Raw genomic sequence first — 26,425 nt, forward strand, 5'->3', positions numbered from 1 at the left:
TTTTTTTGGCAGCTCATCATCCTATGGCTTTATGAGTTATAATTCTGTAAACAGTCTTTTAATATTACCTTATTACGTTCAAAGTTTGTGTCAAAATACTTAATTAGAAAAACAGACACCTATTTGATGACTCTAAGAGGGAACCTGCCAAAGTCATTTTTCCCTCTATCCCGAAATACATGAATCAGAATACCCTTATGTGTAATATATTTATAACTGCTTAAATTAAAAATTGCTCAAAAGAAGCGTTTTTATACTTACCAATTTAATGAACATTTCCATAACTGTGAGAAGCATCTTTTATACCAATGTTTAATTCACACATCAGTAAGCACTAATGATAAGTGTATCACCATATCAACTTCTGGCAGTTAGGTATGTCAGTGACAGGCATCATAAAATTAAATAGATAACTAATATTCAAAGAGACTGCAATAAAAATATATTGTGGTAATTACCCATGTCGAAAGTGAAGAGTTTTAATCAAACCATTTTCTTGGGTGACCATATTTTCATTTAAATACGAGTTTAAGGGGCGCCTGGGTGGCGCAGTCGGTTAAGCGGCCGACTTCAGCCAGGTCACGATCTCGCGGTCCGTGAGTTCGAGCCCCGCGTCGGGCTCTGTGCTGACAGCTCGGAGCCTGGAGCCTGTTTCGGATTCTGTGTCTCCCTCTCTCTCTGCCCCTCCCCCGTTCATGCTTTGTCTCTCTCTGTCCCAAAAATAAATAAAAAACGTTGAAAAAAAAAAATTTAAATACGAGTTTAAGAAATCACAGAGAAAGTTGCTGCTTTCAACACCAAATGCAAGTTTAATTAGTGCCTTTTTACCGCAATTAATACTGCAGTTATACTCACCATTCTTTACATCAGCAAAGATAAGTTCTTTCTGGCTTTTCTCTCTCCACCTCACTCTTTCCCTGTTAGGTTTCTGACTAATGTTTGGCAACAGAGAAGAGTGTTTATTTTGCTTGAAAACAAAACCGTTACCATTCCTAATGTCCCAGAGATTTCCTCATGACTAGACAGAATGGATATCTGAAGAGACTTCCAATTCCCTCTATTGCTTATGTTGTTGCTTTTAACAGGTTCTGAAAGATGCCATCAGTTTTGCATGATAGTAGCTTCCTACTGCAGGCTCATTGAAAACTTGCTCTCCATTAGAGCTCTATTTATGTGAGAATATAAACCTCCTTTTGTCCTCCTACTGAAACTGGATTTTCAGAAACAAACAGTTTTCTTTGAATAGCACTTCATAATTTTCTGGCTACATTTATATCCTCTGGTATTTGCGAGAGGTGATAATTATGAGCATTAAATCAATATGTACTAGTTTATTGAATTAACCAAGATGATAAAGAAGAATCTTTACTCATGCCCTAATACCATAAAATAGTATAACAAAAAGTATATTAGGGGTGCTTGGGTGGCTAACTTGGTTAAGCATCCGACTTTCAGTTTCACCTCAGGTCATGATCTGGTGGTTCATGAGTTTGAGCCCCACATTGGGCTCCCTGCTGATAACTCAGAGTCTGTTTGTGATTTTCTCTCTCCTTCTCTCTCTCTCTCTGCCTCTCCCCTGCTCGCTCTCTCTCTCTCTCTCTCTCTCTCTCTCAAAATAAATAAATAAACTTTTAAAAAATACATAATAGTAAAATGAAATAGCGATGGACTGGAAATGAGAAGACTTGAATTCGAATTCTGATGCCCCTACTTATTTTACAAGCTGTGGGATCATGTACACAATTCTTAAACTCTATAAGCCTTCCTTTCATTATTTACAAAATGGTGGTGAATCTGTTGGCAAAACTGGATGTAGCATGTGAGAGAAAACAGGAGGTCAAGGATGAGTAAACAAATTAAAGGATGATTTTGCTATTTATGAAGATAAGGATGATGGCAGGAGAACAAGGGAAAAAATAGGGTTATTTTGATGTGTTAACTTTGAAATATCTATATTATACAAGCCAAGAGAGCAAGTAGGCAGTTCAATATACAAATCTAGAGTTCAAGGAAAGTATCTGAACCAAAGATACAAACGTTACTCATATATTAATAGTTACTTCCACTTACTATGCACCAAACAATGCAACAGATCCTATAGGTAAGTAATTTATTCCTCGAGACAAACTTGAGTTCACAGTGAGTATTATTATCATAATTATTGTTATTTTCTAACACTTAACACATTATCTGGTTATGCACATAAGCTACCAAAATGTTTTTTGAATGAATGTTCAGCTTACAGGTGAGGAATTCAAGACTCAGAAAAGAAACTTAACCACATCTAGTAAGTGGCAGAACCAGAATTTGAAATTAAATTTGTCTTGAGTAGACAGTGGGACGTCCGGCTTACAAGCCGTCACCTTCATTTTGCACACGTCAAAAAAGCAATTTTAAAATGGGCGATGTTGAGAAGGCAAGATGATTTTTGTTCAGAAGTGTGCCCAGTGCCATACCACGGAAAAGGGAGAGAAGCACAGTCTGGGCCAAACCTCCATGGTTTATTTGGGCAAAAGACAGGTCAGGCCCCTGGATTTTCGTACACAGGTGCCAACAAGAACAAAGGCATCACCTGGAGAGAGGAGACACCGATGGAGTATTTGGATAATCCCAGAAAGTACATCCCTGGAATAAAAATGATCTTTGCTGGCATTAAGAAGGCAAGGGAAAGAGCAGACTTGATGGCTTATCTCAAAAAAAAAAAAAAAAAAAAAAAAAAAAAAAGCTACTAAGGAGCAACAGTTGGCCTCTGCCTTATTTATTATAAAACAACAGCAACAAAAAAATGTCTGATGACTTCTTTCATGTGTCCTGTATTTAAATTGATCTCATACACCAGAATTCAGACCATGAATGGCTGAGAGAATACTTTTTTTGGACAGTGATTTAAGTAATATTGGCTTCTAGTTAAAACATATGATCAGCTTTTTGAACTCTGATGGTAATTCTGGTTCAGCAGGTGCTGTCACTGTTTTCCCCTTCTGAAGATATGACTGGAATTGATGAGCAACGTTCAGCTTTTCACACAGACGGTAAATGTCATCTCTAAACCTACAGGAGATTAGTTTTATATTTAGATTTATATAAGTGGTTATATTAATATATTTAAATACTGAGGAAATCCCTTCACTGTCTCAGAGAACAGCAAGACTCCGTTGTGTTTCAAGTTGCGTTTGTTAGCCTCTTAAAGGCAAGGGCTGATGATAAGCTGCCAATGTCCACTTTATCTTTTTGGTATTAACTATACCAGTTTAATTAAAATTCCCTACATCTAAAGAGTTGCCTTTTGCTTAACTAAAGGCATTTTAGTATGGTTTATGTACAATATTAAATACAGAATATTTAACATTTCTCACATTTTTATAGGTGATCTATAAGGTCAGAGGTTTTTAAGATTCAGTGTGGCAAGATACAGCAGCAAACTTGGCTTCCAAATGCTTTACTTAATCAGACCAAGTTATAATTCAGGATTGTCTTCTAAACACCTATTCAAAAACCCAATGGTAGAATGACCATATATGTATGACTGATAATAATGCTTTTGCCAACTCATCAGAAGGATTAAAATACAAAAGATACACCATCAGCACAAATTTGTAAATTATGTGAAAAGGCTTAGGATAATTAAAAACAAAATCACAGATCATTTAAAAAAAAGTTGTCTTCAATTCCAAATGATTATTCTTACCCTTACTGCAGAGGTCATATCAGTCACCAAGCAACTTCAGACTCACTAGTTTATTTAGTATATGTGCTGCCGAAGCGAGCACTCACTAGTTTATTTAATGCACACAATAAACATTTCAGGTAGGGGCAGATGAGAGACCAACACTCAGAAGCTGAGTGGCTTGACAATGTTATGCATCTGTTCACTATGCCAGGACTCTCTATCACCCATAGCTAAAGATAATCACATAAGTTGACCATGAAAAACTTTCTAATATAAGGATACTTTGGCACACTGATTATAGAAAACCTTCTACTCCTTGCCTTTTTGAAGGCTGGTTCTGAGGTTTTAGTATGCACTATAGTCAATGAGACTTTAAAACATTTTATCATGTAAAATGTAGCAAAATAATCTATTACAAAAACCATCTGTGATTTCTTTTGGCTTCTTTGAAGACCCAAAAAGAATGAGAGCTGTTTTTCTCTTCCACCTACCAGACAGCAAACGGACATTAGAGTGTTGGAGGTCTGGAGATTGTCTTGCCAAAGGGGAAAGTTAATGGGCTCCATTCAGAAATGCTTCTGCATAGGGGAGCCTGGGTGGCTCAGTCACTTAAGCTTCTGACTTCAGCTCAGGTCATGATCTCATGGCTCATGAGTTTGAGCTCCACGTCCGGTTCTCTGTGCTGACAGCTCAGAGCCTGGAGCCTGCTTTGGATTCTGTGTCTCCTTCTCTCTCTGTTCCTCCCCGGCTTGTACTCTGTCTCTCTCTCATTCTCTATAAATTAAACATACATTAAAAAAATTTTTTTTCAAAGAATGCTTCTGCTTACAGAGGCCATAGACTCTGGTGAGGGGCCTAGGGATGACAGCTCTATCTGAGAGCATGAGGATATTTTCTCTGAGCCTGGAAAAATAAAAGGTATTGGGGATGTATGAGGGGTAGAGACCTCTCCTTTTTTGCACATAGTGCCTTGGATGAGGCGGAAGGTTTTGGGATGGACTTTGGGAGCTAAGATAGTGGCTCTTCACTCTGCCTAGAACCTTCTCCCCCCAAATATTCATGTGGCTGGTTCCTCACTTTATCCAGGACTCTATTCACAGGTCATGAGCTTCTGAAAGGCCTTCCTGATCACTCAAAATTAGTCCCTCCTGACCTTCTCTCTTTTTTGTCCTTTATTACTTTCCAGTTCTAACGTCAACCTGAAATTTTATAACATACATGTTGTACCTATGTATTTATATATTTATTTATGTAGAGGCTTATTGTTCTTCTCCCCCACCAAAATTTATGCCCTTTGAAGGCAGGGATTTGGGGTTGTTTTTTTTTTTTTTTTCAACATTACATAATACACGGTAAGGTATCAATAAACACTTGTTATGTGATAAATTTCCCATATACCTTGAAAGGACATGAAGCATTAAAATGTAATTTTTAGGGCCCCCCAAAATTTAACTTTTTGGAATTTTCAAATTTTTTATTAAATATTGTGTGTGTGTGTGTGTGTGTGTGTGTGTGTGTTTCTTATACATGTTAGGTACAAAGAATAAAAAGAACAACCACATATCACTGAAGAATTGGCTGAAGACTTGGAACTTTTCAATCTCTTCAAGGCCCCTTGTGAGCCCCTTCCTTATTCCACAGGGAATCACTGCCATGGATTTTTGTGTACTTTTCATCCACTTGCTTTTCTTTATAATTTTGAATGTTTATATCCCTTTAAAAATATTTTATTTTGCCTATTTTTAACTTTATATAAATGAATCATACCCTATGTATTTTCAACTTGTTTCTTTGCCTCAATATATTTGAATGAACTCAGACTGCTGCTTGTAGCCATGGTCCCTTCATTTGTATTTCTTCATAGTATTCCATCGTATGAAAAACACAGCATAGTCATCGAGTGTTCTGTTGCAGGATGTTCACGTTTTTCCCAATTTTTTTTACTACAGACAACATGGCTATGAAATGCTTGTACACATCTCCCATACACATGTTCAAGAGTTTCTCTGATCTATATGCCATAGAGATGAATTTGGGCATTATAGGTATGTGTTTACTGAACTTCATAAGATAACACCAAATTATCTTCCAAAGTAGGTGTATGCAGAGCTATTGTTCAGCTAGTACACACCAATGTGGATTCGCCAGCTTTTGGAATATTGAAATAATTTCCACCCTTAAGAAATACTTGCTCCCCTGAGGGCCCCCTATAATTTCCATGACCATAGGATGACTAAACTATCTTGGTTTGCCTGGAGCTGAGAGAGTTTCTGAGACAAAGGATGTTCAGGGTTTTGTGTGTGTGTGTATATGTGTGTGTGCGTGTGTGTGTGTGTGTGTGTGTGTGTGTGTGTTTGATTTTATGTTTATTTATTCTTAAAAGAGAGAGAGACAGAGTGAGCAGGGGAGGGGCAGAGAGAGAGGGAGACACAGAATCTGAAGCAGGCTCCAGGCTCTGAGCTGTCAGCACAGAGCCCGACGCAGGGCTTGAACTCATTAGCTGTGAGATCATGACCTAGGCCAAAGATGGACACTTAACCAACTGAGCCACCTAGGTGCCTCAAGGATGTTCAGTTTTAAACCAGAAAAGTTCCCAGCAAACCGGGACAAGCTGGTTACCCTACCTGGGCCTCCTAGCCATCAAAGACCATCCTTCAATTCAGTAACTAAAGGGTAATAATGCCTGACATTGGTTAAATATTATGACTGTTGTTTGTTGTTGCACCTGCTTATACTCCCAATAACAGATTATGTGTTTCATTTCTCCCTCTCTTTGCCATCACCTGTTATAGTCCTAATGTTTCATTTTTATTATCCAGCAGTATAAAATATATTCTCATTTTAATATTTTCATTTTCTTAATGTGATGGATCATCTTTTCATAGGATAACTGGCTATTCATGTGTGTTTACAAAAGCGTTTCACCATGGCAGAGAGGGGCTGATATGACCAGGCTAAGTAAATGGCTCCAGGCTGTTCAAAAATTTCATTTTCAATAGTCTTTTAAACACCAAAGCTTTGGAGGGGCTCCTGGGTGGCTCATTCAGTTGAACATCGACCTCTAGATTTCAGCTCAGGTCATGATCCCAGGATCATGGAATCAAGCCCCACGTCAAGCTCCGTGCTGAGTGTGGAGCCTGCTTGAGATTCTCTCTCTTTCTCCCTCTGACTCTCTCTCTCTCTCTCTCTCTTTAAAAATAAAAACAAAATAAGAAATAAAAAACAAAGTTTTAGAAAAATTCTCTGTCCCAGCCTTACTTAGAGTGATGTGGCTCTGCATCTCCAAATTGGCCATAGTTTGCACCCTAAGCAACTATCACAATGGCAAAAAAAGGTAAACTGATAACCAAAAGCCCTTTCTTCCTTTTTTCACATTGTGTAGGCCACCTGAGCATCCTGTACCATAGTAAAAAAGAAGAGAGTGACAAATTATGGCTAATATTAAGTACCTAGCCAAAGCAAGGTGGATAATTAATACATGGATTTTATTTTACTTAGAAACATATTGTGAGCCATATTTATACTCCCCGCACTAGACTCCTGTGACCACCAAAATAAACACAGTAGAATCTGCTCTAAATGTGTAATCCATACAATTATATGCCCAAAGTCAGGATGATAACTAGTACAGTCTTGAAAGGAAAAGCAAATGTAAAGGCAGTCAGAGACTGAAAATGAAATACCATAGTTGGTCCTCTCATCTTTTAAAATGTTTTATGTCTTGAGGAAAGAGTTAGGCTCAAAGAAGGTAACTGAGAAGGCATCATGGAATTGCTGCAACCCATGTGTGGTCTGAAAACAGGGACAAAACCTGGTTTAAAAAATTTTTGCCCAAGTTCCATGGCTGAGAGGAATAAAGCATGATTTTAACCTTGATAAACAATATTTCTGTGGCTTTTACGTCCTCTCAAATCATACATTCATGATCTGTTATACAGATCTTATATGTGACTTGTATAATAACAGATTTTTTGCTTGCTTTCATGATGTCCTATTTAAAAGAAAAAGAAGGGGTGCCTGGGTGGCTCAGTCGGTTGAGCATCTGACTTCGGCTCAGGTCACCATCTCGCGGTCCGTGAGTTCGAGCCCCGCGTCAGGCTCTGGGCTGATGGCTCAGAGCCTGGAGCCTGCTTCCGATTCTGTGTCTCCCTCTCTCTGCCCCTCCCCCGTTCATGCTCTGTCTCTCTCTGTCTCAAAAATAAATAAATGTTAAAAAAATTTTTTTTAAATAAAAAAAAATAAAAGAAAAAGAATTTCTTAGGCAATGTTTATAGTGCATTATTCACAATATTTTGGTACGTAGATAGCGAGGGTGGAGGCAGTAACAGAGCTGGAGTAAGAGAATAAGTGGCTCACAAAACTACTTAGAATAAGCTTACTCCTGAGGAACATAATTTAAGCTTGGAAAAGAACCATCCAACCCCAAATACCTCCTAACTCTTTGTTGCAATGCCTGGACCTCCATCATTTGATCCTAATTATTAGGACTTAAAATTTTTCAACAAGAGTACCCTACATATTTCTTTTTAAAGGCAACTATTTTCAGAATATGTAACCCAACAATAATACAGCAGGTGAGAAGGAAATGCCAAAGAAGCTGCATCATCCAACACAGAAGTAAAGTTCTTATAATTCCTATAAATGTTCCTTCTGCCCCTACTCAATGACCAAAGAAGTATGAAGGAATCAAAGGCAAGACCTATCTTCTTTACAGCCCACCCTGATCAATACCAATAATGAGTCATTTCCCTACCAGCCCCATTGCCACTTGTCATAGCCAAGTAATGATCTGTTCTTCACCACTGCATCTTAAGACCCCCAGAGGAGCCCAACCAGCATCCGACCATTCATTCACCAAGCCATGAAGATGGAACATCTGGCCTGCATGTTCTAGTTTGTAGGAAATCTTACACTGACTGTCTCATTTCATAAATACAACAAATGTGGGGGGGTTTTACTTTTTAAATATTATTTTAAAAATATAACCTATTAACAGAAATAAAATATAAGGAAACAGTTAAGAATCAGAAAACTAGAGGGGTGCCTGGGTGGCTCAGTTGGTTAAGCTACCGACTTTGGCTCAGGTCATGATCTCACAGTTTGTGAGTTCGAGCCCCGCGTCAGGCTCTGTGCTGACAGCTCAGAGCCTGGAGCCTACTTCAGATTCTATGTCTCCCCCTCTCTCTATGCCTCCCCTGCTCACACTCTGTGTCTCTCTGTCTCTCAATAATAAATAAACATTAACAAAATTTTTTAAAAAAAGAATCAGAAAACTAGAATCAGAAAACGGTTAAGTGTCCGACTCTTGGTTTAGGCTCATGTCATGATCTCACGGCTTCATGGGTTTGAGCCCCGCATTGGGCTTTGCACTGGCAGCTTGGAATTCTCTCTCTTTCCCTGTCTCCCTGCACCTCCACCACTCATGCTGTCTCTGCCTCTCTCAAAATAAATAAACTTAAAAAAAATACAAAGGAAAGAAAGAATTAGAAAACTACTTTTTCATTAAAACCTGAATTACTATTCATGTTGAACATCTGAAGAATTTTCATGACTAGCATGTAGCTCATTTACTATTCTGTTATTTTTATATACCATATCTTTTCATTTAAAGAGCTAAATCCAAAGTCACTTGGAGCAGTAAGAGAAATAAGACAAATCTCTACACACAGGTAAACGTGGAAACTCATGTCTCAAAAGGAAACTCCTTTTCTCTTTAGATGGGCTTTAGATGGGCTGATATTTGGGGGTGGGGCCAAGGCCTTTGGGAGGTAATTAAGTTAGATGAGGTCATGAAGGTAGTGTCCTCATAATAGAATTAATGCTCATAGAAGAGGAAGAGCTCTCTCTCTGTGTCTTTCCATGTGCACACACTAAGGAGAAGCCGGGTAAGGACATAACCAGAAGACAGCCATGTGCAAACCAGAAAGGGGTCTCTAATCAGACACCGAATCTGCTGGTACCTTGACCTTGGACTTCTCAGCCCCAGACCTGTGAGAAATAATGCTTGTTGTTTCAGCCACCCAGTCTATGATATCTTGTTACAGCAGCCCAAGCTAACTAAGACACCATGTTATACAAAGGCAGGAGAATTGTGCAGTTACTAATATCTGTGGTTATACACACAGAGACACCTACACACACATAGGAAAATAAATGTCCCGCTATTTGAAGGGAAGAGATAAGTCAGGCAATTTATATTTTTTAAAATCAAAAGAATAAACAAAATCACATACATAGGATGAACACTGGGGGGGGGGGAAATAAAGGATTTGGCATAAATATAATTAGTCATATCAGCAGAGAGAGGTACAGGTTGGTTTTAGTAAACACAGGGTAGTTTTTTAGTGGAAAGTAAATAAGTGCACTGAGGTACTGTACTAATCACATTTGTTCTAACATTGACCTTATAATAATTAAAAATTGATGCTTGCAACATAATACAGCTGTGCAATCATATTTAAACCTAATCATTTCATAGAGAGAGGAAAGTTGTACAAAAAGGTCAAAAACACTTTAATTTCATGACAGTAAATTTACTCTTTATTCCCAAAGTGAAAATGTCTAATTTCTAAAAGAGCAAACCAATAATTACTTATTATAAAGCTATTTTAGTCAATACTTAATTTCTCTATATTGATTAGTGTTTAGACATTTAAAATGTACCCTACAGCAAGAATATGTGTTCACAATACTATTCTCTCTACTGATGTTTGTAAGTATTACAGGTATCGATTTAAGACATGTCTCAAAAATGCCAAACTTAATAGAATCATATAAAATGGATTTTGATTCTTTCAAAACTGGAATTTAATTTTTAAATGTTTGAATAATAGTGTCCTTAAAGGTCTCTGTATCATGATCATTGTTTCTTCCATTACATATTTTAATGACGAGTGCTCGATTAAACAGTGTGTTATAAATTCTGCCCCTCTCCCAAAAGTAATATGGAAAGAAAATATAAAAATGATCAACTCTACCACTCACAACTGGAACACAATGTTTTCTCTTTATTTTATGTACTTCTGATTATAAAATAAGGACTGGGATATTATTCCCCCTTAACTTGCATTCTGTGTAACTTAGAGCTCTTTGCAATAAAACGAAATGATGCTTCATCAGGATGTTACTGGGAGTACCAAGGCAATTTACAAACTTTCTATCATTAAGTCTGAGAACATCACTGTGAGGCAGGTATTAATATAACACTTCTCTCTTGAGGAGTTCAATGCACTTTACATAACTTTACTTTATTAACTCTTCCTCAAGCTGGGCTAAAAGGCTAAGTAAGATACCTAACCATGCACCTCATATCCAATGTGTGCATAAAAATAGAGAAGACTCTATCTGGCAACATACTTTAAATTCGCTTTTACTTCTAATCTGAAATTAAAATTTAAGATAAGGCCAATAGGATCACTCAATATATTTGGCTTTTGTTAATACTGATTTTTTTAACAGGTTTCAATTTCATAAATTTGAAGTCAGAGTTAAACACTTAAAAGATGATTAATCCTATTAATTCTTAAGCAGTAATTGTTTTGGAAGATGGATGAAATTCAAGGGCAACAGTCAACTTTTCCCTCTACTAAAATACATCAGAAATTACAAAAGCAGAATATGATCCTGCGGACAGTCATCACAACGTCTGTAAGTAAATCTATGCCTTTCTTAGCAAGAGTGCAATGATGCACAAATACAGACACCCAGAAGACAGATAGAAAGTGAAGGGTGGGGCGCCTGGGTGACTCAGTCGGTTGAGCGTCCGACTTCGGCTCAGGTCATGATCTCACAGTTCGTGGGTTCGAGCCCCACGTCCGGCTCTGTGCTGACAGCTCAGAGCCCGGAGCCTGCTTCCGATTCTGTGTCTCCCTCTCTCTCTGTCCCTCCCCCACTCACACTCTGTTTCTCTCTCCTTCAAAAATAAATAAACGTTAAAAAAAAATTTTAGGTGAAGGGTACAGAAATACTAATAATAGCTAATAGTGTTTACCAAGTGTCAGCCACTACTTTAATGAACCTACATGTATTAACCCATGTAATTCTCATAACAATTCCCTGAGGAAGGTAATTTTATCCCCATTTGATAGATGAGGAAACTGAGGCTCAGAAAGCTGTGGCTTCCCAAGATTACAAAGTTACTAAGTAGCAGAGCTGGGATACAACCCAAGAAATATGAAATACGGCCAATTATCTAGAAAGGAATAAAGTTGTTCCCAGCGACCCAATCCATGGTATACCCTATCATAGTGTTCCAAGTCCATAATCTTTTTCCATCCAATTGCAACACTTCCCACCTTGAGGTCAACCTCACAATCAATACAGAACAACTGTTCAAGTTTGTGTATTGTGCTTTCAAAATAAGACACCGAGTATTTAGAAAAGGGTACGAGGAGACAGTATAGTATGATCAGGTGTACAGGACTTTAACAAGCTGCCATTAGATAATTTATTTCTACCCAAGCTTCATAAAATGGAGATCATGGAATTCACTTCCTGATGCTGTAGTCAGAATCAAACAGGTTAATATTAAGGGTTTAACACAGAGGCTCACATGTAGTAAGCACTAAGTAAGTGGTTGCTATTATATAAGTTAATATAAAATTATTCACGCCATTCTCAAAACCCTGAAATTCAGAACAATGAAATTTAGCCCATCACAATACTGGTGATAAATTGAACTTAAATGATTGTTTTATCAAATATATGTTCTAGGGGCGCCTGGGTGGCGCAGTCGGTTAAGCGTCCGACTTCAGCCAGGTCACGATCTCGCGGTCCGTGAGTTTGAGCCCCGCGTCAGGCTCTGGGCTGATGGCTCAGAGCCTGGAGCCTGCTTCCGATTCTGTGTCTCCCTCTCTCTCTGCCCCTCCCCCGTTCATGCTCTGTCTCTCTCTGTCCCAAAAATAAATAAAAAACGTTGAAAAAAAAATTTTTTTTTAAAAAAATATATGTTCTAGGTATTATGAATGATCTTATTTAATCCTCAGAATAAACCTAAAGTTGACACTGGTTATGTCCACTTTTTTTTTGATTTTTTTTTTTTATGAGAGGGAGAGCATGAGCAGGGTAGAGGGGCAGAGAGAGAAGAGAGAGAATCTTAAGCAGGCTCCACATCCAGTGCAGTGCCCGATCTTATGACGGTGAGATCACGACCTGAGCCAAAATCAAGAGTCAGACACTTAGCTGGATGAGCCACCCAGGTGGCCCATATGCCCACTTTAGATAGGAAAATAAGCTTAGAGATTTTACTTGCCAACTATCCTGACAGTAGTAATTAAATGATCAATCAATTACCTAGATGTTTCCCACAAAGCAGGATGAAAACAAATAAGCAGGGAGATTATTCGACAAACTCTTTCCTCTCAAAAACTAATGGAATTGAAAGAGTTCCTGGACTAAAGTTTCACCTTGTTTAGCTTTTCTATAATCAGAGTAAAGCTGCGCCCAAAGAGTAGTCAGAACAGAGATGATAAAGAGAAAAAACACTGCCCCAAAATATATCCTCCATGCCCAGCACATACAAGGTGCTTCTGCTCCTTCCATCAGAGCCACCAAGGAAAACAGCAGGGGCCAAGGTTAGGGCTTTCACGGGGGACAGTGTTAGGGGAAGGCAGGCAAGAACTCTGCGCTCAAGGGCTCAGGCCCCAGCCAAAGGGAATGGGACACTGTAAAGCAGATTTGCCTCAAATTAGCTTCCCCTGAACCCAAAGATCCTGTAGAAGTCTGCTTTTGGTCTAACTCATAGAAATCTGCAGAAAAAGAGAAGATACATTACATCAGTCTTTTTCTAACCTCCCTGAACCTTAACCTACCACTATTCTTTAAATTGGAAATGTCTTAGTTATGCAAAACAAAAATACCTCCTGCTGAATTAGGATACTATTCCCTTTCTCTTAATGCAAATAAAGAAGTTTGGTCATTTCCATAATATCTACTGTATACAGAAAGAAAATTATCATTTTCATTTAAAGAATATGATTCAGAACTGATTATAATATATAATTTATTACTACAATGACTGAAAAAAGCTTGAAGTGAAAGAATGGAATTTCTTCTTTCATTGGCTAACATACAAGCCAATATGGAGGATGTGGTACATATAATGTAATCATATATAAAAACAGTCACAAGCATAATGACACAGGGTTCTCTTACACAAGTGTGAAAAAAAGTGAAAAATAATCAACCCATTGTCAGCAAAACTTTAATTGAAAATATATCCATATTGGGGCGCCTGGGTGGCTTGGTCAGTTGAGCGTCCGACTTCAGCTCAGGTCATGATCTCACGGTCCGTGAGTTCGAGCCCCGCGTCGGGCTCTGTGCTGACCGCTCAGAGCTTGGAGCCTGTTTCAGATTCTGTGTCTCCTTCTCTCTCTGCCCCTGCCCTGTTCATGCTCTGTCTTCTCTGTCTCAAAAATAAATAAACATTAAAAAACATTAAAAAGAAAAAAAAGAAAATATATCCATATTATCTCAAGACAAAGAGCTTGTGTTCCATTACTAACAGGGAGCATGCAACTTAACCATTTCTGCCACATTTAGAATATATGACCTCTCTCGATAACTCATTCAAACTTCTAATAATTGTCATATAAAAGTCAACCTTTTTTTTTTTTACCTATTTTCAGTCACTCATATGATATGACTGAAACACCTAGAATGATTGTGAGCGCAAACAAGGTACTCCAGAAACCCCTTGTTGATGCAATGGTGATTTTAGTCTATTTTCCTGTCCTCTGACCTTAGCGGAGACAGGAGAAATGCTTAGACAGAAACACTGTAGAGATAAGAGGAAGTTGATGAGGGACAAATGCAGAGTAGAACTGAGGAAAACAATGTGGAATGACTCACTGTGCCCTAGTACAGTATGATCCATTTCAGAAGACGCAGTCAGCCACCAACAAAATACGCACTGTAAAACAAAACTTGCTAAAGCATACACTCAGAAAATCAACTACTTCACTGCTTTCCCACTCAATTCCATGCAAATAATTTCCAAACTATCAATCCCTTTCTAACCCTGACCACTTATGTAACTGTAGAGGTGTATTGGGTGATAAGATGGGATATTCTTTCTCCCCAGTTCACTCTGTCCTTCCTCCATGGCTTTACTGCTAGCATGGAAGGCATCTTTGGTACAACCTAGTGAAAAGAATTGTTATGGGCTGCCGTCGTGACCCACTGTCATTTTAGTAGGAGAAGTAATCAAAATTAGTAAGGAAAAACTGTTTACTTGTCTTACAGATTCTTCAGTCTTTTGAATCTAACAACGTATAGAAAAGACCTGACAATGCTCACGCTGGAAGAAGTTAGAGAAGCCTGGGGGAGAGGGTAGAGAACCCACTGGAAAAAGTGAAGTAAGCAACTGGGTAATAGTAGGACTCTCTGGTAATGGAACAGACTTGCCTGTTATCCCCTGCAACAAAGGATCCAACAAAGGGATTAAATTTGGATACCCTGAAAGCACCTCATACTTAAAATTTCTAAAATTAAATTTCCCCGAGAACCAGTTTCTGCTGACTTCCTTGTTTGTTAAGGGTACACTTGTTCTCTCAGGCTCCAAACATGAGTCATCCTGCCTCATTCCTCACCCACCCCCACCATATCTAATTAAACACTAACTTGGGTCTGTTTTTCTCTTCGGCACTTTTTTGCAACTTTCTGCTGCTTTCTTTTCCCATTGCTTCAACTCTAATTTAGTTTTGACCTCACACCTGACTCCCTGACTCTTCCAAACATTCTATCCAGCAGGTGGCTTCAGCTTTGAATTTGAGCTCTGCCTTGATTGGGTCACTATTCTTATCACAAATATTCTGGGGGCTCCTGGGGGGTTTAGTCAGTTAGGCATCTGACTTTTGATTTCGGCTCAGTTATGATCTCATGATTCATTCAGCTTTGAATTTGAGCTCTGCCTTGATTGGGTCACTATTCTTATCACAAATATTCTGGGGGCTCCTGGGGGGTTTAGTCAGTTAGGCATCTGACTTTTAATTTCGGCTCAGTTATGATCTCATGATTCATTCATTGGTTCCAGCCCCTTAACAGGCTCCCTGCTGACAGTGTGGAGCCTGCTTGGGATTCTCTCTCTCTCCCTGTCTCTCTTCCCCTCAGCTCTCTGTCTCTCAAAATAAAGAATTAAACTTATTTTCTTGAAAAAAGTATTCCAGATCCCCCCTTGTCTGCTGTACAGATACTCCAAGCTACTTCCAAATGCACCCCGAACTGCCTTTCAGTCTTACTTTCTCCTGACTTCCTGGGCACCAGCCATGCTGGCTATAATTCTGCTCCCTACCACACTCTCCTGCCCTGATGCCCCACTGCCATTGCCTTCTCCTGTAATACAGTCTCCCAGCCCCAGCACATTCCAACCACACACACACACACACACACACACACACACACACTTGTTTTGGTGTCAGCTCAGATGTCTTCCATCCCTGTTAAGTCTCACTTCACCTTCCCACAGATCCCCCAACAGAAGTTTTTCCTGCTGCCTTCATTTTACAGCAAAACATATTGCTTCATACCATCATTATTATTTTTATTCAAGGATCTCACTTTCCCTACTTGGCTATCTGCCCTTGAAAGGAAGAATCATGTCTTGCTTGTCTTCTTATATCCCTCAGTGAATGGCATACTGCCCCTCACAGACAGAGGGTTCAGGAGCTATTGTATGTGAACAAATGCAGAAACAAAATGATTGCTCCATGTACTGTTTTCAAATAGTGCTTTTCAAGCTTTAGAGTGCCATGGAACTACCTGTGATGCTTATTCAGATATTCTGATTCAAAAGATCTGATCTGAGAAGCAAGGATGTATATTTTAAATGCTTTTTAAACTAAAACTCCATTTGTTTCCATGGAAAAGGTACTGTCTGTGCAATTTATAGTCTGAGATATTGAGATAGATCCCACACTAAACTATCATTCTAAAAAAAAAAAAAAAAAAAAAAGCTCTGTAAAACTGCACACCCCAAATCAACAAAACAATTGATGTGCAATAGTAGTAATAAACACAGATATCATCTGGGGTTAATATTGTTTTAAGGACCAATAATTAGGTCAAATAAATCAAGCAGGGTAATATTTCAGTTGATAGTTTCTATCGAAGATAATTTTCATTCCAAGCAAAAAACTGTTCACAAATATTTACTATAATGCACTACCAAAAAGTGTACAAAAATAATAACCTCTTTCCTTACAGAAGGGGTTTTGGTTGGCAAAGAAATTTCATTTCCCAAAAATTCAAAAAAAAGTGACTTTAAGACTATAGAATAATAGATAATAGAAAGGAAAAAACCAAAATGATTATCCTTCTGTTTACAATAGAACAGAACCTTTACTTTGTCTATCTTCAGTCTAGCCTCATCTTGCTTTTTTGCAACCATTTCCCATGTGTGCCAAGTTTACTTGCACCTTGGATCCCCACCACAGAATCAGAGCTCTTTAGCCTAGTTCAAGTTCTTAGGGAACTCCCTAGATCTTAGGGAAGACACTGTCCATGCAAGGTGAGTAAGTAAACAATAAGAAAAATGGAATTTTTCCTTAAGAAGCCCAGGAATTCAGGAGCACCTAGGTGGCTCAGTCAGTTAAACATCTGACTCTTGATTTCAGCTCAGGTCATGATCTGAAGGTTACTTCCTGAGATCAAGCTCCACATCCAGCTCTGCACTGACAGTGTGGAAACTGCTTAGGATTCTTTCCCTCTCTATCTCTCTGCACCTCCCCCTGTCGCACTCTCTCTCTCTCTCTCAAAATAAAGTAAAAGAAAAGAAGAAGAAGAAGAAAGAAGAAAGAAGAAGAAGAAGAAGAAGAAGAAGAAGAAGAAGAAGAAGCTGCCGACACGGCCGTCCATGAATTCAGAAAAAACTATCTTTTCCGTAGAACTTAAGAGAGGGGCGCCTGGGTGGCTAAGTTGGTTAAGTCTCCCACTCTTCATCTTAGCTCAGGTCATGATCTCATAGTCGTGAGTTTGTGCTACAAATTGAACCCCAAGTCCAGCTCCACATTGGGCTCTGTGCTGACAGTGCACAGCCTGCTTGGGATTCTCTTTCCCTCCATCTCTTTGCCACTCCCCTGCTTGTGCTCTCTGCCTCTCAAAATAAACAAATAAAAAAAAAGAGAGAGAGAGAGAACTTAGACAATATAAATTATATCTAATTATAAATTCTGACAATTTATATCCTATTACAGAAATTTTTTACAACTAATATAAAAAATGAATTTTACCTTTAAAGCATTAATTCTAGTTCTAGAAATATAGCCAAAATAAATAATCATGCATGTAAAAATTTTGTGTGTAAGCTTTAATTACGATTTTTAATATCAAAATAACTATAAATGTTAAAAAGTAAAAAATGATTAAATATACTATAACTATTAATAAATCAGAATAGTATATAATCACTAAAAGTGTTGCTGTATAAATCTGCTCTATAAAATAATATATAAAAATTAGAAGCCAATTACAAAATACTATATAAAATATTATACCATTTTACAAGACCCATCCAATCATGGAAAATAAACACTAGAAAGACACTCACCAAAATGTCACTCGTGGTTGTTTCTGGCTTTGCGGTTATTGTTTTTTTAATTTTGTTCTTAACACTTTATTTTATACATTATAATAAACGCAGTATTTTTGTAACCAGTACACAAAGAAAGAAAAGTCTGGATTGTAGTGATAGCTGGGTCACCTTGACCAAATTGCTTAAGCTCACTCAGCCAGAGTTAGTTACTTCATCTAAAAAAGTGGGCCAATAATTGTACCAACTTTACAGGGTTGGGTAAAAATTGAAATAAATGATATAATACATGTAAAATTCTTAGTACTGGAACATGAACAAATAGGAGTTTGAAAATACCAGTTAAAGAGGTTGTATAGTAATTTCAAGTTTCCCCTCTTTTTTATTCTTAATCATTTTAACTATCAAGCCAATCTACCCTGGAGTTCAAACTCTCCTGTATCAAATAATTGTCTCACTAACTTGTGGTGGTTTGTTGATCCAAAGAACATAACTATGGCTATGGCCCAAGCTGGTATTTTCCACTAGCTGCATTACACACTGGTGATTTTAATAAATGGCCATAACAGCCAACAGGGGAAAGAAAAAAATTATCTTCCGAATCCATGCTCTTCGGGAATTCTATGAAGGAAACGCATAATTGCTAGAATTTGGCTGGCGTATTGAACCTGGCACGTTAAGAAAAGGCATGGGACTTCTAATGACAGAAAATGGTCCAGACTTCAGGTTTGTATGTCATCAAATAAAAATAAATCCTTTAAGCAAAGTACTCTAATGAACCCATGTTTTACTTCTGGGTACACTTTAGTCATTTTAACTGGAAAAATATATTGTTATTCTGCATAATTATTATACTTTCATTTTTCTTGGATGTATGTATCACTGTTAATCAGGTAATAATCTGACTGAAAACATTCACAAGATCAGGCATACACTCCCTCCTTCCTTCCTCCATTCATTCACCCAACAAATACTTATCGGTTACTTACTATGAGACATTCATAATGTAGATAGTGAGGGCAGAAGGAAGATCTCTTCTCACAGAGCACAGAACACAGTGGGAAAAGATTATTCAAATGATTTCATGAAAATATGTCATAATAATGTAATTGATGCTACAAAGGAGAGGTGGTACAGTGCCAGGTGAAGAGGACAGGGTGTGGAAATAGAAGCATCAAGCTGTTAAGATGCTGAGAGTTTTAGACCATGTAAGGAGGTTTCTCTCGTACCTCTCTCCTTCCCTCCCCTCCTTCCCTACCTCTCACTCTTGCCCTGTGTGTGTGTGTGTGTGTGTGTGTGTGTGTGTGTGTTGCCCATCATCCTGAATGCCCATCATAGGCTATCTGTATGAATGCTTTAACTTTGTAAGTTGAAAATGTCAGAGGTGCACATTAGTTTGCCAGAGCTGTCATAGCAAAATGCCACAGACGGGGCACCTTAAACAACAGAATTTTTCTTCTCATAGTTCCAGAATGCTGGATGTCCAAGATGAAGGTGCTGGCAGGATTGGTTTCCTCTGAGGCCTCTCTCATTAGCTTGCAGAAATGGCTGATTTTTTGCTGCCTCTTCACATGGTTTTCCTCATGTCACTGTCTCTTTTTGTGAGGACACTCGGGGTGGATTAGGGCCCCACCCAAACACCTTCATTTTAACTCAATCACTTCTTTAGAAACCTTCTTTTTTTTTTTTAATTTTTTTTTAATGTTTATTCATTTTTGAGACAGAGAAAGACAGACTATGAGCGGGGAAGGGGCAGAAAGAGAGGGAGACACAGAATCTGAAGCAGGCTCCAGGCTCTGAGCTGTCAGCACAGAGCCTGACACGGGGCTCGAACTCACCAACCACGAGATCATAACCTGAGCCAAAGTTGGACGCTCAACCGACTAAGCCACCCAGGGGCCCCTAGAAACCTTCTTTCTAAATACCATTATACTCTGAGGAATTGGGAGTTGGGATTTCAAAGTATGAATTTTACAGGTACATGATTCAGCCCATAACAGGGTATTAGGGGACAGAGTTGCCACATACAGTTATGACAGTTATATATACTGCACAACTCCAGGATGTGTCACCCACATCACAATTATAAATTTTTGTGTTTTTTATGGAAAATTTTCTCTCAGAAAGCTTTTTAATTGAAAACTTCCTGGAGGAAGATTTACCTTTTTCTGACTTTTGCAAAGGACCTCTTGGGCTAGCAGTGTTGCTCTGTGCTAGGAAACCCTTTTCTGGCCCCCGTTTGGCCCTCCCTCCATGCCTTCCTTGAAGAGTGATTTATTCTGAACGATTAACATAGAAGGAACTCCATGAAGGTCCTATGTCTGCACTCCCATAATAGAGGCAATGTGGGGTAGGATTAAACAGACAACTTCTAGAATAACTTGACCTGGGCTTAAAGACCAGTCCTACCAATGTACGACCATAGGCCTTATTTAAATACGTGTGCTTATGATTCCTCATGCATAAAAGTGGGAAATGTCTCTACTTTTTCGAGTTAGTGTAAGATTCCAACAAGATTACACCTATTACAAAGTGTAAGTGATTTATGAGAAGTGCTCCATGATTGCAAATGCTTACAGTGGAGTTCTGGGCAGTGGTGATGGATGCAAACAACATGACTGTAGTTAATGCCACTGAACTGCACCCTTAAAAACCAGTTAAAACGGAAACTTTTCAGGTTATGCATATTTTACCACGACTTCTTTTTTCATGTCCACTGTGATTGTATGGTGAGAAAAAAGGGAAATTTTGCTACTGAAATACAAGGTTGTTTTGAGAATCAAGTAAGATACTGGAGTGCCTGGCACGTGGCAGAAACTTGATAAAAGTTAGTTCCCTTTTCCGTTAGTTCTGGATCACAACTGCCCCTAATGGTGACAAGTCACCCAGAACGCTCTCTGTAGTTTCTACTTCTAGATAAAAAGGTTCTTCTGAGGGGAGAAAAAAATCTCCAACCCTTGTGATGTTTCTTGTCCTGATACTGCAGATGGTGGCAACGATCCCTCTGGAAGAAACCTTGCGGCTTGGCTTCTGTTATACTCAAATCTAATATCATAAATTATAAAGTATCATAGGAAATGCTTGACACTATTCAAAGAAGACATGCTATTTACTGTCCATTTTGGATAGGCAACTGTAACATTGGTTTCAAAGTAACAGATTTTTTTCAACGACAGCTCTAGGGAATTTATGTGACTCATGACAAAGTAATTCTGCAGGAGTTGAGGGATTAGAAAGTAAAGTCATTAACTCTTTCTTCAGAGGAAAACCACAATAACCTACAAAGAAGGCAAGAAATATATAAATATGAATTTCACATTTAATACACAGCCAATAGTTTATTTTAAAAGATATATTCATCTTCACCTACTAATCATTCTCCTTGAATTTGACTATTTTTTTTAAAAAAATCAACATATTCTTGATTGCCTGAGTTTAAATAAATCATGCCATGATCCTGAGAACTTGGCAAGAACATCAATGATTTTACATCTGGTATCACACACCAGCTGCATGTTGAGGGAATGAAAAGCTTTTCTATTTCTTTACCTTGCTTCATTAGTGAGTATGTGGTGATGCATGCATTACCGCATGTATTCAGGCTCAGCTCCCCATATGGAGAGGCATCCAGCAAAGCCACAGAACCCAGGCATCATTTGCTATGATGTTGAATTTTCAAAAATACAAAGGTGGTATTTTTACTGAAATATTTTGATCTATAAATGGACATATGTTTTTTATCAATAGGGCTACATAGTTAATGGATATTGGTAGAACCTGTTGCAAAAGTCTCTAATGGAGAAATAACTTTAGCTGTCACAGCTGAACATATGTACAGTATGGTACCCATCTTCAAATCATCATACAGCAAAAAAACAATAATTTCCTTGCCAAATCTATGTCCAACACATTTTCTACTTAGTTCTTGACAACTATACTACTTACTGGAAAAATATCTGCACTGCAAGCTCTGTGGTTATCCAATTAAAGAAATCTTTATGTGTCCTTATCCTCACCACAGTTACTTGCCTTATGTTTGCATATTGTAAGTTTAACAAACACTTGTTCTTATTATTTATCTATTGCTGTGCAGCAAATTGCCCCAAAATTTAATAGCTTAAAACAACAATAATAGTTTATTATCTTTGGGTCAGGAAGTTAGGAGTGGCGTGGCTGGGCAGTTATGGCTCAGAGTTTCACATGAGGTTACAGTCTAGGTGCCAGAACTGCATTTGTCCTAAGGTTTGACTGTGGCTGATGGATCGACTTCTAAGATGGCTCACTCAGGTGATTGGCAAGTTGTCGCTGACTCTTTTGGCAAGAGGCTAGCAGTCCTTTCATTGTGGAACTCTCTAGAAAGTTCCTTAAATGTCCTCATGACATGACAGCTGAATTTGCCCAGAGTGACTGATCTGAGACCACATGGCAGAAGAGGCACTATCTTTTACAACCTAGCCGTAAAAGTCACAATGCTGGCACTTCCATCACAGTCTATTTGTCAGACAAACCAAACCCAGCACAGTATAGAAGGGGACTACACAAGGTCGTGAATATCAAAAGTAAAAATCACTGAGGGCCATCTTGAAGGCTGGCTCCCACACTCCTAAATATTTTTTTTCAAATTTGTAAGTTTTCATTGTACATATACTTTTGTTTGGCTGAAATCTGATTTTGCATATGTCCACTTTTCTGTCTTGTCAGAACATTAAAATAAAAGTATAAAAGTAAAAATAGAGGTTCTCAACCATAATAACAATCTAAAAATTACAAACACATCCATATTTAAATAAAGAAAAAAAACTGAGACATGCCTGGATGGCTCAGTTGGTTAAGCATCCGACATCAGCTCAGGTCATGATTTCATGGTTTGTGAGTCTGAGCCCCACGTTGGGCTCTGTGCTGAAAGCTTAGAGTCTGGAGCCTACTTCAGATTCTGTGTCTCCCTCTCTCTCTGCCCCTCCCCCACTCACACTCTGTCTCTCTCTCTGAAAACTAAAAACATTAAAAAATTTTTTTAAGAAAAAAAAATTGATATCATCTAACAGCGAAGCTATTAGTAATCCATTGAAAGCATTTACCTAAGAGTAAAACAAAAATCACTTTAAGTCATTGGTTAAAATTAGAGATCAGGAAATTATTTGGAGAGATTTTTCTGTTTTATCTTACCCGATATTCTGAGGTAATACCAATCATTAATCTCAAACTATTTTTTTTTAAATAAGATAAAGCTTCTGCATATGTTTTATCTTCTGAAAGTTTTTAATTAATGATACATTAAGGGAAGGGAATTATTTGTTTGGCTTTTTAAAGCAATGAAAAGGAAATATTCACGCAGAACTTATCACTAAGTTACTTGCAGAATCTTTAACTTGGTACCGACCTTATTCATTCAACAAATACGTCTGAGCACCTTTTGCTTTGAGATACTCTGGGGATATATAGAAATCTAAGCCACAGTCATTGCCCTCAGGAAGTCATACCTTGTTAGGTTGACAAGGTAGGTTTACACACCTTTTAATGCTAAACATTGTACAGTAATTTTCATAAGAGAGGGGGAAAGTACAGTATGAGTTAGAAGAGGGAGAAATCAATTCTAATTGGCAAACCCAGAAAAGCATATGGAATATTGGCATTCGAGGCAACTCTTGAAGGATGAGCAACTTTTAACAGTGGGAGATAGTAGAGTGGTTACTACAATGAAAGGAGAAGCAAAATCAAAGTGTACATGGAGGAAATCATTAAGTTACTAACACACCTCGCCCTCCCCATTATAGGCAAATTCTCCCAAAAGTCCCATATTCCATATTCCCACATTCTCCATATTTCAACTTGAGAAGCAAAGTAGATTCTGTTGCTCTAATGACTACATCCTAGTCCTCTTCATCCTTCATCCAGTACAACATCGTCATTACCTTCCACTGGCCTTTTGGTTCACATGTTCTGAGTCTAGTTTTCCTGACATTCCATCAGCACTATAGTTTACACACTATACTTTCAAAAAGTTCTTTTTTTGTTTGTTTGTTTCAATTAACCAGTGAAGCCTTCTATGTAAGATTTAAAATTTAAACTATTCTGATACAGCTATTGTGTCAGATTGTATTTTCCAACAAGACCACAAAAATAGCCCAAGCTAAGGTCCCAGTCTTAGCCACCATCTGAATGCCACCAAAAGACTGATCTCCAGTGGGAACTCCCTGGCTGAGCCCAGTCCACACCAGGTAATAATGAATGGACTGTGGTTGTTTTAAACCATTATGGCTTCGAGTGGTTTGCTTCAGAACAGTAAATATTAAGGAAAGATTCTGATACCCGGAAGCAGAGCACCGCTATAATAAAGTCCTAAGACATGTAGCATTATCTGTAGGACCAGATTGTGAGCAGAAAGTGGGATGACATTGAGAAGACTGTTAGTGGAAACCTAAAGAGCCTCCGCAGAAGTATTATGGAAGCCTAGAGGGCTTCACGAAGGCTGTCAGCAAGGGCTCAGGCAAAGTAAGAAAAATGTCATTGGAAACAGAAAAGGCTCACTTGTTAAGCAGAGGCCCAAAGTATGGCAACACTGTTACCTGTGGTCATGTGGAAGATGAGAAATGTACCTAATGAATTCCAACATCTAGCTAAGGAGATTTTCAGGAAGTATAACAAAATCACCACCTGGCTTCTTCTCACTGCCGATGATAAAATGCCAAAGAAAGATAAGCTAAAGAATGAACTATTAAACACAGGAGCCAAGACTTGCTATGCTTGAAAATAAAACTATAGCATACTCTCAACCTATCTAGACAGCAAATGATTCTAAAATTAAAAATAGTTTCATAAAAGCAGGGGCGGTACACACCTGCGTGGCTCAGTCGTTTAAGTGTCCGGACTCTTGATGTCAGCTCAGGTCATGATCTCGTGGTTTGTGAGAATGAGATTGAGCCCCGCCTGCAGGCTCCATGCTGACAGAGCAGAGCCTGCTTGGGATTCTCTCTCTCTGTCTCTCTCTCTCTCTTTCTGGCTCTCTCTCTCTCTCAAAAATAAATAAAATAAACTGTAAAAAATAGTTTTGGGGCAGAGATGAAATCTAGTGCACTATCAGAAAAACAGTGCCTAAAAATGAAACTGAAGGCTTGATAAATTATTTGGTAGGATTTTAGAAAGATCTAATATAGTACCTCACAGAACCTTCCAATCAGACCAGAAGCTTTTTAAGGATCTTCTCAGTAAAATAATAAGCCTTTAAGAATCTTACGGATGGTCATCCCACAGCAGTGTCATACTGAGCCCAAGTTAGAGAAGTGCTTAGCTTGAAGAAATAAGATTACAAAGTGATACATTTATTTTTTTTTAATGTTTAGTTATTTATTTTGAGAGAGAGAGACTGAGTAGGGGAGAGGAAGGGAGAGAGAGAGAGACAGAATCCTAAGCAGGCTCCGAGCTGTCAGCGCAGAGCCTGACATGGGTCTTGAACTCACGAACTATGAGATCAAGACCTGAGCCAAAACCAAGAGTCAGATGCTTAACTGACTGAGCCATCCAGGGGCCCCAAGTGATACATTTAAATACACACAAACACATTGTTTTTAAGAGAGTTATTCTGGTGGAACCACAGCCAACCTGTACTAAAAAGGACAAATACCAAATATTAAATAAAAAGAGGACTTTTTACTACTCTCTATATTACATGCAAAAAGCAGGCTGAGAAAGCTGCTTCATTGCAAACTCAGAATTTCTTTTTGGGAAAAAGACAAGGATGACTTGGAGGGCAGAACCAAAGGTCCAAAGGGTAGAGCCAATAGCCATGACAAATACCCACCAAGCAGGTGGACTGAGCCCTAAGCCAAGCTCTGGAAACATAATTAGGGGAAAAAGATTACCCACTCTCATTTAACAGTCCAGACATGAGCATTTCAAGGCCGACAAAGTGGCTCTGCTTAAAAGGTTATCCAGGGATACAATCTTTTCATGCTGTTCCTCCTCCAGAAACCTCCTAGGGTTATCTTCATTGACAGAGCCAACACCACCATATTTACATTGTCACTTGCAGGAAGGGGGAGACAGAGCAGAATGGATGACAAAAAAATTCCTTATTAAAATAGATTACAGAACTTCCACCCATTATTTCTCCTGTCCTCCCATTGGCCCAAACTTAGAGCCACCCTAGCTACAAGGAAGGCTAGGAAATATAAACTGTACTTGAGCAGATATATACTTAATTTTGGCACAAAAATTCTAAACATGCCCTGTGA

General features: G+C 38.4%; 1 long non-coding RNA gene and 1 pseudogene across 1 annotated transcript in view; one reads left to right on the plus strand and one right to left on the minus strand.

Annotated features, from left to right (window-relative positions):
- The first annotated feature begins 460 nt into the window (after positions 1 to 460).
- LOC131517262 (cytochrome c-like) lies at positions 461 to 2,732 on the plus strand (annotated as a pseudogene).
- Positions 2,733 to 3,823: 1,091 nt separating this feature from the next.
- Positions 3,824 to 26,425, minus strand: part of LOC131510220 (uncharacterized) — an 81,260-nt gene continuing 58,658 nt past the window's right edge. The window contains exon 5 of the long non-coding RNA XR_009260948.1: positions 3,824 to 4,444. This is a non-coding gene — a long non-coding RNA (uncharacterized LOC131510220). The remainder of the gene's footprint in view (positions 4,445 to 26,425) is intronic.

Source organism: Neofelis nebulosa, chromosome 1 (assembly GCF_028018385.1).
Source record: "Neofelis nebulosa isolate mNeoNeb1 chromosome 1, mNeoNeb1.pri, whole genome shotgun sequence".
Taxonomy (NCBI): domain Eukaryota; kingdom Metazoa; phylum Chordata; class Mammalia; order Carnivora; family Felidae; genus Neofelis; species Neofelis nebulosa.